Source organism: Nicotiana tabacum, chromosome 8, assembly GCF_000715075.1.
Source record: "Nicotiana tabacum cultivar K326 chromosome 8, ASM71507v2, whole genome shotgun sequence".
Lineage (NCBI taxonomy): Eukaryota > Viridiplantae > Streptophyta > Magnoliopsida > Solanales > Solanaceae > Nicotiana > Nicotiana tabacum.
This window is the reverse complement of record NC_134087.1, coordinates 92,714,536-92,730,083: the sequence shown is the minus strand read 5'-3', so window position 1 is coordinate 92,730,083 and position 15,548 is coordinate 92,714,536. Positions and strand designations below refer to the sequence as shown.

At 37.7% G+C, this 15,548-nt stretch overlaps 1 long non-coding RNA gene across 1 annotated transcript; it reads right to left on the bottom strand.

Moving 5' to 3' along the window:
* Positions 1–2,048: 2,048 nt before the first annotated feature.
* Positions 2,049–11,503, bottom strand: LOC142162760 (uncharacterized). Its single transcript, XR_012694140.1, has 3 exons — positions 11,175–11,503; positions 4,031–10,099; positions 2,049–2,951 (listed from the first exon to the last, which is right to left on the bottom strand). It is a non-coding gene; the product is annotated as an uncharacterized LOC142162760 (long non-coding RNA).
* Between the last annotated feature and the right edge of the window lie 4,045 nt (positions 11,504–15,548).

The following is a 15,548-nucleotide window of genomic DNA, read 5'->3' as shown; positions in this document are numbered from 1 at the left end:
ATCCCTCGAAGTACTATCGAGGGAAAAAGAGGACAACAATAATGGGGACACCATCTTTCCAGAATCGGAAACCACGGATGCGGCAGGCTCAGACGATGCTTCCGCTTCGAAGCTCGGGTCCCGTTTTGCCTTGCTTTGAGCATCATCGCCCTGTAGTTTTCATTTTTTAGCTTGGAAGCTGGCAACCCTTCCCCCTCTCCAGAGGAGCATGGCCTCGCCTCGAAAGGCTATCTGATGCCTACAATAGCAAGATTAATACGCATAAAGAGAAAATGCCTCTCCAAATGAAGGAAGGGAAATGACTAAATAGCATGACATGCACCATGATGTTTTGCTTCCCATCTACCTCGGGACAAAGCTCACCACTTGCGCTCGTCGCAGGTCGAGTGGGTCGCCAACTTCCGCATCCAGTTCGACAGATCAGGAACATCGCCCGACACCTATGAAACTGCTGTGGAAAAAGAAAAGAAGGCATGGTTACGAAACCATCTTTTGCCATAGACAAAATAGAGAAGGCACATAATGCACCACTTACGTGTATGGTTCCATTTCTCAAGGAATGGCATTATCTCCACGGGGATAACTTCAGCGGTCCGAACTCGAATAAAGCGGTTCATCCACTCCCGGCCTCCATCTTACTCATCATCAACAACAAAGGTCATGGTCGATCAACATCGCAAGGTCAATATACCTCATTGGTGAAAGGGACGATACAACCTAATAAGATGACTGAGCGTAAGTTCAAGCCCCGCCTTCTCCGCGAAAAATCTCATCACCAACAATGTTCGCCAAAATGACGGGTGGATCTGCACCAAGGTAACTCGATACTCCAAGTAGATGTCGAGTACAACCCTATCAAGGGGTCCCAGTGTAAAAGGATACATGTAGACATTAAAAATCCATCGGCATGATCCGTAATGCCCTCGCCCGGGGGAAATATCTATAACACTACTTTCTCCCCCCATCCGCAGTCTTTTTCTCACTAACTCGAGGTGCTATTCTTCTATCAAAGAAGTGATCTTCGAGTTATACTCTCGTTGGTCTTGAATGCTGGAGGCGGAACTCTTCCCTCTCTGCCGAACAGACCCCTATGTAGCGGTCATGGCAAAATTAGAGAACTAAAGCAGGAATCTGTGCAAGTATGTTAGTATTGAAGTAATGAAAGACTTAACGCAGAAAAAGAAGGGCAATTACTCAAAATGGTGGGATCTCCAAAAGAGCCGAAACATACCTATATTTATATATGGATAAAACGGCGACGATATGCCTGCCTCAAAGTCGATTAGAAACACTGGCAGATGTCACCAAGTCACCCCAAAAACTTGGCAACCTTATCGTACATTAAGTGACACCATGTAATGTTTTGAGAACGGAAATCCTCGTATCATCGCCAGTCCCGAGGTGGTACCCGACCTCGAGGACCTCCATCAAAAAGAAGTTAGTCGCTAAGAGGCCAACAACATAAGTGTCTGTCCTAAAGTGGTACCCGACCTCGGGGACCTCCATCAAAGGAAAGTTAGGCCCTAAAAATCCAATAACATCGTTACAAGGCTTGAGGTGGTACCCGACCTTGGGGACATTCGTCCAAAAGGAGTTAGGCTCCAAGGAAATAAGCACTTAAGCTCCACCCGTATGGGCTTGGCCCCGGGGTACCGTCTGAGTTCGTAAAAACCCTCTTCCAAGAACTATCTACAGCGCCTTAAGGCTATCAAAACTATGCTCAAAGGCAGTCCCTATCCACGGGCCTCCAGGCAAATTTCCCCTCAAAGGTTACCACGGAGCCTAAGTGATAAATCACGGTTCCAAGGCTCGAAGCGTTACTTCCATTCAACTTGGAATAAAAGTCCCGATAACCAGAGTTTATCGGTCCAATCCAAGCTTGATCCAAGGAACGGTGAAGGGCTCCACGAGAAGCCATGTTAATCAATCAGAAATCGGGAAAAAACACACACATCTGGGCTTGATATTGGAACCGACTGGTAGAGTCATATATTTAGAAACTCAATAAACGTAAATAAAGGGAAATGCAGCAAGCATCAAAGACGAAATTGAAGAAACTTCTTTGTATTCAGAAAACACTTGATTACAAAAGCCCACGAGGGGACTTTACACAGAAACAAAGAAGAGAAAAGGTACACATGTAGCAAAAAGCTTAAAGCCTCGCCTTCTCCCAAAGGTGCATCCTCGACAGCATCATCTTCGAGCGCCATCTCCTCGGGCGTGTATCCTCAGCGACATTATAGCTTTGAAAAATCAAAAACTGTAATGCTTTGGATGATCTTGGAGAAGTGAAACAACGGGACGTTTTGGTAATCACGGAGGCATGCATCATCGGTATGACGTCATTGCGGAAAGTTCGAAGAGTCGGATGTCAAAATTATTTCTTATCGCTTCTCTCTAAGAAATGCGAGGACTATCTGTATATGGTAAAATCAAAGGGTCCAATTTATCATCATCGAGGCACCTTAGAAGACCATTTCAAAGTCTCGAGGCTACAAGGCTATCACGCCCCAAACCTGGAAGCGAAACCGACACTCAATGCCTCACCTATCCTTGCGTACCAACTTGCGACTAAGGAACTCTGCACATGTGATTTCATACTTTGGCCATGGGCCACATTGCAAGACAACTGCGAATGCTGACTAAATATCAATATAAAACTTGGCCGACAAGGCCGTCATATTTATTACAGCTGACAAACCAACCAAATATATATACAATGCCTGAAAGCCCAACATACTGCACTAACTGACAAGATATATCTACAAGCCTCTACTGATGGATACACTGTGATCGGAATGGCCCTCCGACCTATTCATGACATATGTACATATATATACAATATATACATAAGGCTCTAGACCCGGAAACTCTGAAAGGCATGGAGCTTATCGATCAAGCTGAACTCGGGCAACACTTATAGAAGAGGCCTACTCATCTGTCTGTCCGACCTGCACGCATAAAATGCAGCGCCCCCAGAAAAAAGGGACGTCAGTACGAAATAATGTACTGAGTATGTAAGGAAATATACTGAAAGCTGAAACTGAACTCATAAAATAATAACTGCAAGTAGCTAGAAGTCAAAGATAATTTTAAGATATGCTTACCTGCTGTTACTGACTCAACTCTCTCAATATAGTAAGTAAAATAGTTGTCCGGCCCTATAAGACTCGGTATACATATATATAACTGCTCTGCCGTAGTAGGCTTGCTCATAAGCGCTCGGCCATACTAGGCTATGTATCTCGACCAACTGGGCTCGCTCATATGCGCTCGGCCACAGTAGGATCGTCATATAACTTGCCATCTGATCAGAGGTTGCCCAATAGGGGCCTGCCCATCGATTATAGCTCGATGGTAATTAAAATACTTTTAATATTGTATATATGTAACTTCTCTGCTCTCTTGACTTGAAGAAGGAAATACTCAACTAAATATGAAATCCCGATAAGGAGAATATTATAACTTACAACACTAGAAAAATATACGCAATTTGTGAGACTAGCCAAATATACGTAAATTCCGGGATGTAAATGTAATGACGAGATCATGCCAAATGAATGAAGAGCTCAGCCTTAACATACTAAAAAGGTTAAATTCATTAGCATTTAATCATCAGTAGTTGTGTCTTGAAATTAAAGGGACGGAAGCTCATTTACTTCATACTTAAAGAAGTTACTATGATTATGGAGATTACTGTTATAAAAAGGTGCTGATAGCTTGTCTATCATTTTCTTTTTCCTAAAGATCCATATTTGTTTTACGATTAAACTCTATCCTCCAGTGTCATGCATAACCATAACTAAAGTATTTTTCCTTTTCCTCTTTCTTTACCAATCTAATATATTACTCTATGGTATGTCATATTCTGTATTTTTTTTTGTGTAGCAACAGAGTGAGCCTTTCCATTACTTAAATTTCTAAGTACCCTTCCGGGTAATACTAATAGACATCACGACTTTGCAAGTATGCTATTTAAATTTATTGTATGGATCATGCCAAAAGAAAAGAAGGGAGGACCTTAACATACCTGGAGTAGGGAAAACTCCGTATAATATTTCGTTGGAAATCTTCGTAGATTGAACAAAATTTGCCTCTACTCCTTAGAAATTTATGGACGAAAACTTATTTCTAGTTCTTAAAAATTCTGGAACGAAATAACAGTTTTGGCTTCCTTGAAATTGAGAGGAAAACGTTATCTGTTTGAAGTTTGGAACGAAAATATTATTGAATGGAGTTTGTTGTTGAAATTAAATAATCTTGGAATGAAGACTTTTGTTTTTGAAATGAAATAATCTTGGAAAGAGGACTTGTAAGGATAACGTTTCAAATTTAAGAAAGAAATCTCTCTTGTTTTCTTTCTGAATGAGTAATGTCACTTTTTTAGTCTTTGGAATTTTAAGACTTGAACAAATATCTTGCTTTTGGATAATATCATTTCCTAGGTTGCCACATAGGCTATTTTAATTGCTTAGTCACCTCATATGTTACCACATGTCTTTTCGAGTATAATTAATTAAGTTTTATCCACTTATTAGTTAACCAGATAATATCCCGCTACCCGATAATTAATCGATTACCCGCATAATTTAAAAATTACTACAAATTACTTAAATTCTATTTATTTTTAAAATACTTCATATATACTTTATATATTATACTACCGTGATCATATGGTACCTTACATGGTACTATTTTATAATTATCGGGTATTATCGCTCGACCCATATTTTATTCTAAATTGACCACTTTCAACGAAACTCATTTTCTTTAATCCGTGTACCCTCTTATTCTTCATAACACTTATTTATCGCTTGTTATAAATAGAGTAAGTACGTTAACGTCAAGACGATCTCATTCCCGATTCTACGTCGGTTAACTGAAAATGAAATCTTTAACGTACAATACTTCAGGGTGCAATATCATTGTAACTTAATATTGTGAAACGTGACATCACCGTAATGTAATATTGCGGGACGTGACATCTCACTTTCGGGTTCTAATTAATTTACTTATGGCGTATTTTCATGTACAATATGGGGTGTAACATCATTCCCCCCTTTTGAACATTCGTCCTCGAATGTTGACTGATGCGCTTATCGTTCTCATATCTCATAGCTCTTGCGAATACTTTAGTTGTCCTCTTGCCATTTAGGCAACTGTTCTGCGAATAAGTCTAAAGGCCAGGGTATTCCCCCCTTTAGTCTTTTTGCCCATATCACGACCTGTGGTCGAAATCTTCCTAATCTTGCAACTTCTGTTCCCTCTTGTCATGCAGCTTGTATGACCTCGGCTTTATAGGTGCACTTATGTAATTCATCTTTCCTTTTTCATCTTATCTTTTAGTCAATCTTTAGGTCTTACTTTGTATATACAAGGCTTAATAGGATACCTCTCTGGGCCTCTAGAGGTATACTGATATCCTTTGCTCGATACTTTGTAGAACTTGGGAATATGGCTATATCTTATTTCATAGATCTGGTTACCCATTCACATGACTATACTGCATTTACATGGGTTATACTATACCATAATCTTTGCTTCAATCTACCTTTACTGAGGTATGCTTACCAAGTTCCTAGTTACTTTTGCTGCCTACCCTTTAGGTATAAATCTCAGTCCTTCACTGCCCCTTCATTACCGTTCGTCTTAAGAATCATGGCCTAGCCTCATGTCATACTTTGTAACTTATAACTGACTATTGTTGATTCGCCTCAACGTTGATCTATAATCCTTTACTTGAAGACTTGAAACTTCTTTACATAATACATTACCGCTAGAGCTTACGTTGTATTGAGGAATATTTGAAGTGATTTCCATAATCATATTTCATAGTGTCTCAATGTGATTCACTTTATGGGGTATCTTGATTTTGTGCCGCCAGCGAAATCTTTTTCTCCTTCTCTTCTTCTATTTTCTCTTCTTTTTTTCAAATCATTATTCAAACGAAGGCCCAAACGTCATCATTTATCTGCCACAATTATCCCCTCATTTTATTACTAGGTCAGCATTTCATTCTTTCCGAATGCTATTAATTTTAGATTCCTTTAAGTTCATTCAGGCTATACTGAACTTTCAATAACTTAGAGAAACCATTATCTCTCTTGTTTTCATAGACTTAATTCTGAGGACTTATCCATTCTCGTTGGTTTTTCTTTTTTTTACTTGTCTTTCCTCAATCTTACTCATGTTTTATTAACTTTGTCGCTCTACCATACTTTAACTTGCGACCTATAAATATCTATTTATAATACTCGCAACTTTCCTTCAACTTGCTTGCACCATAGATTTCCTTATGTTATACTAGAATGTCAAGTGATACATCACATCGTCTCCAACTTTTCTCTATTCTCTTAACTAGATCTCTCAGTACATAGAAACCATTGGTTAGAAGACATGCCACCGACGATGCCACTATCATTCCCGGTTATTGGATTCATGTTCTTCTAGCCTTCTATCTGAAGTAAGGACTATTCATGATCTTCTACTTTTGAGTATCTCGTACGTTGTTCCCCTTTACCTTACTTACCTTAAAATCCTTCATCGTATCTTCTATCTCTTTCCTGACCTCCCTTCCACCTAGGTGTAATTCAAGTTCATAAATTGAAGCTCTATTATAATACTCGCACCTCAGGTACATACACAATATGGTGGGAGCTTGGTACTGACTTCTTATAAGGCTGGTATTTCTTCTAACTGGCATCCTTGTATAACCATTATAAATTATGGTTGTTGTATTATTTCTTGAACATCTGATATTAAGAGTGATTCTGTCATGTTCACAAGCACAAGTTCTATAATTTTTCTAGGTCCAATAATCAGACTCCTGATTTAATTAGTTGATGTAATTCTTTAGTCTCCTCTCCTTCTGATCAGCCTTTACGTAGGCTTAAGCCGTCTTCCGATCTATGGCTCATGGTATCAATCATTACCTTAGCCTTTCAAGGGCATTATGGAATATCCATGATATAATCTTCTAACAATTCAATCCTTTGTCTATGCCCTGGGCTCAATTCTTTCTTTTAACTTATACCAGAGTCGTCTATGGCTGTATGATTGTCAACAAATATACTGCCTGGATAATGCTCCAAAATCTGGAGTGTGTCCATAACGTACTAACTCTGGATCATTGATCAAATTATTCTTTCGTTCCATATTAGCTTTCTTTCAATGTAAGCTATTACTTTTCCTAGTCTATTTACCCCTTGTTGCGTCCATACTTAGCTTATCTTAGTGCTCAGACTGGCTAGAGTTTTCATACAACTCATATGATTTTGAATATTACTTTTAATACTTACTTCTCGTTCATGACCCACGGTAGATGCCATTTTCCTTTGGAATGCTTATAATGTCGTTGCGAGATTTTTATTACACGACCATTTTCTCTTTAGGTCGTTGTGCTTAGGTGAAGCCTTCTTTTTTATCTCCTCAGTTAGTCTTTCGTTGTAGTACTTTGGGAAAACCCTTGACTCTCGTAAAGTTGTGAGCTTATTACGGACCTTTTTGATGTCCTTACTTGCCTATAATCATTTGTAGTTGCTTACTTCCATGCCCTTGTGCTTGTATGGTTGCTTCTGAACTGATATTTTGACTGCCTTCCTAGTGGCATTTTCTTTTACCCTCGTAACACTCATACGGTACCTTTAACTACTCCGACTCTTGTTTGAATATATCTCGAGTATTATAACGGCATTCTTCGAGGTTGAATTTTCCATGTTGGGTTCTACTATGTTTATCTTACACGAACTGATGACTCGTTTGTAGCCTCCTTTTTAGCCGTAACTGGGATCTCCCTGACCAATTACTAACTACTCGTTGTTCCATTCTCATATCAATCTTCCTTGTAATATTTCTTGGGTTATATACTTTGTTTTAACTTACGTCTCGCACTGGCTCCTTATTTACTAATAACCACTCAGGCATGAACCTTTACTTCCTTTCCTTGACGTCGTGCATGCACAATATTCTTGAATCATTGCGTATCTGTAAGATTTGGATAAGTGACATCTCATTCCTATTTCATTTATCGCATTCTTCCTTTACCATTCCATAGTCACTAGAACCCCTTTATTTGACTTAATGCCACATCACTCCATATTCCCCCCTTTAGGGGTGTACTAAGAGCTGAAGCTACGAGGATCTACCTATAGATGTTTTACATCTTCATCTTTAGCGTTGTTTCCCAACATCAATGATCCTTACTCGCCTTGCGGCAATCCTTCTGTACCAAGGATGACAAATTCTCTTACTCGCGAGGGCGACACTTAATGTAACTGGTACATATAGTCCCTTAAGCTTAACTTTGCTATCATTGCTTGCTTTAGGGAAGCGTCTTCCTGAATGACCATTCTGTGAATTCCTTATGAATCTTCTTCTGTGGTCCATTCTATTACCGCCGGAACAAAATCTAAAATTACCATGATGCCAAGCACTTTCCAATCATTCAGTCCCAAATTCATTTTTAGTTTATCTTGTTTACCAGCACATACAGATTTTCATTACTCTGGGGATTAACTTTCTCCTCTGGTAGTCACGTTGGAGTTACGAACTTATTTCTCGAAATGAGGATATAACCTTATGGACTATACTTTTTTGTTGTCTTAAGGCCCATCACCTTTCGTATCTTCCTTCATTTGACCATAGGTTCTGTAACACTCTACCGTTTTCATCTACGTGTCACACCTTATTCATAATTCTTCGTTCTCTCTCTTCTCATTACTCTGCTAATATTTTTGCATATCCCTTTTCTTGTAAAAACTTCAATACGATGTTCTTTCGCTTTTAGCTTTCCTTTGCTCCATCCACTGGCTCTTCTAGTTGCTTAACATTCTCACTTACTAGGGATGCGAACCACATTAAGGTAATATTTATCCCTTCAAGGCTTATAGTACATGTCTTTGTAGTACTCATATCTGGCTGCACTATTTTATAGTGTACCATTTGGGTGTCTCATAATGAAATCTAGTAGAACATTTGTAATATCCTTCGAAAATGTCAACTGACGCAAACAATTCATCCATCATATATTTTTACACTACTTTTGTTAACCCCTATAGAGCATATCTAGAATGGGTGCGGCAAAATTGTATATACCTTTGTTACTATTGAATATAACTCAAAAAGCTCATGTTCCTCTACCTCAATTATAACCATTGTTAACCTTCATTAACTGGGTACCTCGTACCCTTTTTCACATTACTCCTTTTACTTGCTGAAACTTGTACTTATCTTCTTAATCTCTCATTGTCCTTCACCATAAAGATGGATAAGCATTCTTATAGTATGGCTTCTTATCAAGAAGCTTACACCTTTCAGTATACCCATGATCTGCTAAAGACCTCACATTTACTTATCGTAGGCATTATACAAAAATCTAATTCCTCCGACTCAGCTCCTCCACAACTATCTCTCTTTCCAACTTTCTTTCTTGATGTAGGCATCGTCTTTTTTCGAATAAAATAGAATTTTCGGAACTTGGATTATTATAAGTGAGCTCTATAGAACGATCTAGAGTAAGAAGAAAGAGTGACAATCCTAAATGCCCTGTAGCCTCCTGCTTATAAGTGTGGTGCACGACACACCCATAAACAAGACTCTACTAGACACGGCTTGTAGACTCCCTAGGATAGAACTGCTCTGATACCACTTTTTTCACGCCCCAAACCTAGAAGCGAGACCGGCACTCAATGCCTCACCTATCCTTGCGTACCAACTTGCGACTAAGGAACTCTGCACATGTGATTTCATACTTTGGCCATGGGCCACATTGAAAGACAACTGCGAATGCTGACTAAATATCAATATAAAACTTGGCCGACAAGGCCGTCATATTTATTACAGCTGACAAACCAACCAAATATACATACAAGGCCTAAAAGCCTAACATACTGCACTAACTGACAAGATATATCTACAAGCCTCTACTGATGGATATACTGTGATCGTAAAGGCCCTCCGACCTATTCATGACATATGTACATATATATACAATATATACATAAGGCTCTAGACCCGGAAACTCTGAAAGGCATGGAGCTTACCGATCAAGCTGAACTCGGGCAACACTTATTGAAGAGGCCTACTCATCTGTCTGTCTGACCTGCACGCATGAAATGCAGCGCCCCCAGAAAAAGGGACGTCAGTACGAAATAATGTACTGAGTATGTAAGGCAATATACTGAAAGCTGAAACTGAACTCATAATATAATAACTGCAAGTAGCTAGAAGTCAAATATAATATGAAGATATGCTTACCTGCTGATATTGACTCAACTGTCTCAATATAGTAAGTAAAATAGTTGTCCGACCCTATAAGACTCGGTATACATATATATAACTGCTCTGCCGTAGTAGGCTCGCTCATAAGCGCTCGGCCATACTAGGCTATGTATCTCGACCAACTGGGCTCGCTCATATGCGCTCGGCCACAGTAGGATCGTCATATAACTTGCCATCTGATCAGAGGTTGCCCAATAGGGGCCTGCCCATCGATTATAGCTCGATGGTAATTAAAATACTTTTAATATTGTATATATGTAACTTCTCTGCTCTCTTGACTTGAAGAAGGAAATACTCAACTAAATATGAAATCCCGATAAGGATAATATTATAACTTACAACACTAGAAAAAAATACGCAATTTGCGAGACTAGCAAAATATACGTAAATTCCGGGATGTGAATGTAATGACGAGATCATGCCAAATGAAAGAAGAGCTTAGCGTTAACATACTAAAAAGGTTAAATTCATTATCATTAATCATCAGTAGTTGTGTCTTGAAATTAAAGGGACGGAAGCTCATTTACTTCATACTTAAAGAAGTTACTATGATTATGGAGATTACTGTTATAAAAGGTGCTGATAGCTTGTCTATCATTTTCTTTTTCCTAAAGATCCATATTTATTTTACGATTAAACTCTATCCTCCAGTGTCATGCATAACCATAACTAAAGCATTTTTCCTTTTCCTCTTTCTTTACCAATCTAATATATTACTCTATGGTATGTCATATTCTGTATTTTTTTTGTGTAGCAACAGAGTGAGACTTTCCATTACTTAAATTTCTAAGTACCCTTCTGGGTAATACTAATAGACATCACAACTTTGCAAGTATGCTATTTAAATTTATTGTATGGATCATGCCAAAAGAAAAGAAGGAAGGACCTTAACATACCTGGAGTAGGGAAAACTCCGTATAATATTTCGTTGGAAATCTTCGTAGATTGAACGAAATTTGCCTCTACTCCTTAGAAATTTATGGACGAAAACTTATTTCTAGTTCTTAAAAATTCTGGAACAAAATAACAGTTTTGGCTTCCTTGAAATTGAGAGGAAAACGTTATCTGTTTGAAGTTTGGAACGAAAATATTATTGAATGGAGTTTGTTGTTGAAATGAAATAATCTTGGAATGAAGACTTTTGTTTTTGAAATGAAATAATCTTGGAAAGAGGACTTGTAAGGATAACGTTTCAAATTTAAGAAAGAAATCTCTCTTGTTTTCTTTCTGAATGAGTAACGTTACTTTTTTAGTCTTTGGAATTTAAGACTTGAACAAATATCTTGCTTTTGGATAATATCATTTCCTAGGTTGCCACATAGGCTATTTTAATTGCTTAGTCACCTCATATGTTGCCACATGTCTTTTCGAGTATAATTAATTAAGTTTTATCCACTTATTAGTTAACCAGATAATATCCCGCTACCCCGTAATTAATCGATTACCCGCATAATTTAAAAATTACTACAAATTACTTAAAATTCTATTTATTTTTAAAATACTTCATATATACTTTATATATTATACTACCGTGATCATATGGTACCTTACATGGTACTATTTTATAATTATCGGGTATTATCGCTCGACCCGTATTTTATTCTAAATTAACCACTTTCAACGAAACTCATTTTCTTTAATCCGTGTACCCTCTTATTCTTCATAACACTTATTTATCGCTTGTTATAAATAGCGTAAGTATGTTAACGTCAAGACAATCTCATTCCCCATTCTACGTCGGTTAACTGAAAATGAAATCTTTAACGTACAATACTTCGGGGTGCAATATCATTGTAACTTAATATTGCGAAACGTGACATCACCGTAATGTAATATTGTGGGACGTGACATCTCACTTTCGGGTTCTCATTAATTTACTTATGGCGTATTTTCATGTACGAAAATATGGGGTGTAACAAAGGCTATGGCAAAGTTTCCTCCCTCGAGGTTCGTCGACTTCTGATCTTGTGACAACGTTGACTGCGGCCACGGTAGAAATGGGTAGTTCCCAAGGCATATGGCTAGGACTGACAGGGCCTAGTAGACTACCCTAGCCCTTAATCAGGATGTCATCTAGCTGTCCCATCTCCGATTCTTTGTAATTAATGCATTTTGTACTATGTTAGGATTCCCCTTATATATAAAGGGGATACTTATCATTTTAAAAACCCATGTTGTTTCTTCAGATGCTCTACATTTAATATACAAGAACATTCTCTTTGATTTCTAACCTATTCTCTTGATATTATTGCTTTCATCTACTATCTTCCTTATTGACATTCACGGGGTGTAATGACTCATTTCCTTTTGGGAATTGGGTATTTGAAGAGTCGCTACCTAACGTATTATGGTGCATTAGGGCACCTAGAGCGATTAACTCTTGGGTTGGTTTGCATTACTAGAGATTAGGGCAAGGGCTCGAAGTAACCTCGAGGGGAAGGTGTTAGGAACCCCTCTTGGTCCACAACTGTGGGTCCCAACCGAACTTATATTCACAAATTAGTCCATATAAACAGTTGAATCAAATAAGTTATGAGTAAAGCACATTGGACAACTCAAGTAGCAAGATAAAGGTTTGAACAAGTTGTAAAACAAAAGTTTAAATAAAGAGAGGATTTGGGTAAAGAGGGGTCCTAGGTTGGTTATCCTATAGGATCATCCCATGCAATTTCCAGTAAACACTCCTCAATGAGGGGCTACACGTGACATTAACGCATAGTCATCATATCCCATGTCTACCTTTTCCATCGCCTTATTGGTCATGCAAAGCGAGTGCCTGGTCAATGATTCCTATTGCGTGCTGCTACCCGTCCCTTCTTAATGGTCCTGGAGGGAGGTAGGACCTCTTCCTATAGGTAGTTCTAGATGTACCCTTAAGGTTTAGAAAGGCAAAAATTCTAAGGCGACAATCAAAATATTTAGGACATTCACATAATGGGAGAAATTAAGAGGCTCAGAGGTTCCTCCTCAAACAAACACACAAGCAGCATGACTCAAACACAGTTAAGGTCTTTATTAGACAATGTCCTAAAGCAGGATATCTAAGTGAATATTCAGAAATAGCAAAAACCTTTTTGGGACTCAGAAATTATACCCTAGTAGTTGCCTAGGGGCTATTTTAAAAGCCTGTTAGAATCAGAAACGTTAAGCAACAGAGACAATTTTAGAGAAATGCAATTGTTGAAAACGCCCTAAGGCTTGCCTATATGCAGAATATTGGTGTCTATGTTAATGCAGAAAGCAAATAGATTTTGAAATAGACTCCTTTAATACCTATAGGCATGATATCCAATGAGGTTGAGGCAATTTGAAAGAGCTTGTTTCAGAAAATGCTTAATACCTAATAAGACCAGTATAAAAGGAACTAGGCATAATGAAGTTGATTTGTTAGACTAAATTAAATTATCAGAAAGTATTGCGAGTAGAGATCCCTATAGGTATGATATCTAGGTGGATTACTGATTTTAATTGATTTGCAGCAACATACAGAAATACACATTATAACTGAATCGGAATTGAGTCCTGTAGGCATGACATCTATTATTAAACTGATTTAAGACGTTATTGTCCGGAACCTATATGCATGGTTTCTAAACATGACAAAAAGTAAAACCTTATAGACATGGTTTCTATTTGGGCAAAGAAAAAAGATTAAAGAGCAAACCTATAAGCATGTTTTCTATTTAGGCAAAGAAATTAGATTAAAGAGTGAAACCCTATGAACATGTTTTCTATTGAGTAAAGCAGACAAACTTTAAAAATAAGATCCTAAAAGTAGGATTTCTATCTGTATTACCCCATAAAGTATACATCCACCCATCCCTTTTACTAAATACCTCAAATACCTATTTACAAATTATTACAGGCCAATGAATGAATTACATAAGTAGAAATAGAAAATCAAGAAGCTATTCTATAGGGAGCCCCATAATTTTAAGGGTTTAAATTGATTTATTTTCTCCCCTTTTATTCATCAAATCCCCAATAATTATTTCCAAAATTATTTTTATGATAGTTTATTCATTTAATTTCTATACTTATAACAAAATATGGCTAATATATTTTTTCATGCATTTTTATAATTACATTTAGTATTTTGAAGCTAAATTGCATATAATTGCAATGTTAGCCCATTTTAATGTATAATTATATTTTATATGTGTAAAGTTGGCCCCTATATTTTTAAAATTATAATTGAATATTTTAAATTATTTTGGTATAGAAAAATTATTTTCAGAAAACTATTTATTATTTATTAAAAATTAAAATAAGGAAAATGGGCTATTTAATTTATAGCCAGATTTGGCATTCAATTCTAGCCTAATTGGACCCAATCCCTAACCCAAATTCGGATTAAAATACCCGACCCAGGCACCAATTACTCCTACCCGACCCAAAGCTCCATTGAATCCTGGCGGTTGATCTAAAAGATCAACGACCCTCATTTCCCGTTTCCTTTTTTAACTCTAAACACCCCCCAACCCTAATCACTTTTCCAAACACGCCGCCTTTGAATCCTCTGGTCGTCTCTCTTCTCTCAACCTAACCCTAGCCTCCTTCAACCACCGCCTCCCTCTCCGGCGACCACCTTTCAACCCCAAGCCTCCAATGGTCCCTCCATGGCCTTGCTCATCATCTCTGAGGCCCTCAAGGGCCCTGAGCCATGCTGATTTGTATCTAGGGTTTCTGGATTGGTTGTTCATGGCTTCTCTGGTGTGATTTTGGGTAAAATCACACCATATATGTTACGATCTTTGAAGTTTAAGCAGGTTCTTCCGTTTCTATTTGGGTTTCCTTTGAAACCCTAACTTTCGTTTATATCTCTCAGATTTGTGCTCATTTAACGATTTAAGTCTATTTCTTTCTATGTTTTACATTATTCTCAAACTTCTTTTGAAAAATCATCAACTTTAAGCCGTTTTTACTTTCTTTAAAGTCAGGGTTTCTCAGAGTTTCTTCTACACTTGTTTAAACTGATTTTTCTTTATGTTTAAAACTCTTTCCTTGCATATCTTGCTTGGTTGTATGTTCTTACTGCTTTTTCAACATGTCTCTGTTAAAAGCCCAAATTTTTTTAGATCCTCGTTGTTTTTGTTCTATGTGTTAGCATGACTACTCGACTCTTGTTAAGTTTATGTGGTTACCATGCTTCGAATGGGTTTTCTACTGAGTCTTTAGCCTACTTGTATCACCTCTGCGTGATTGTATTCATCTTGATTTGTTCATCTCTTGCCTCTTTCTGTCAATATTGCTGACCTTGCCGGTTTGCT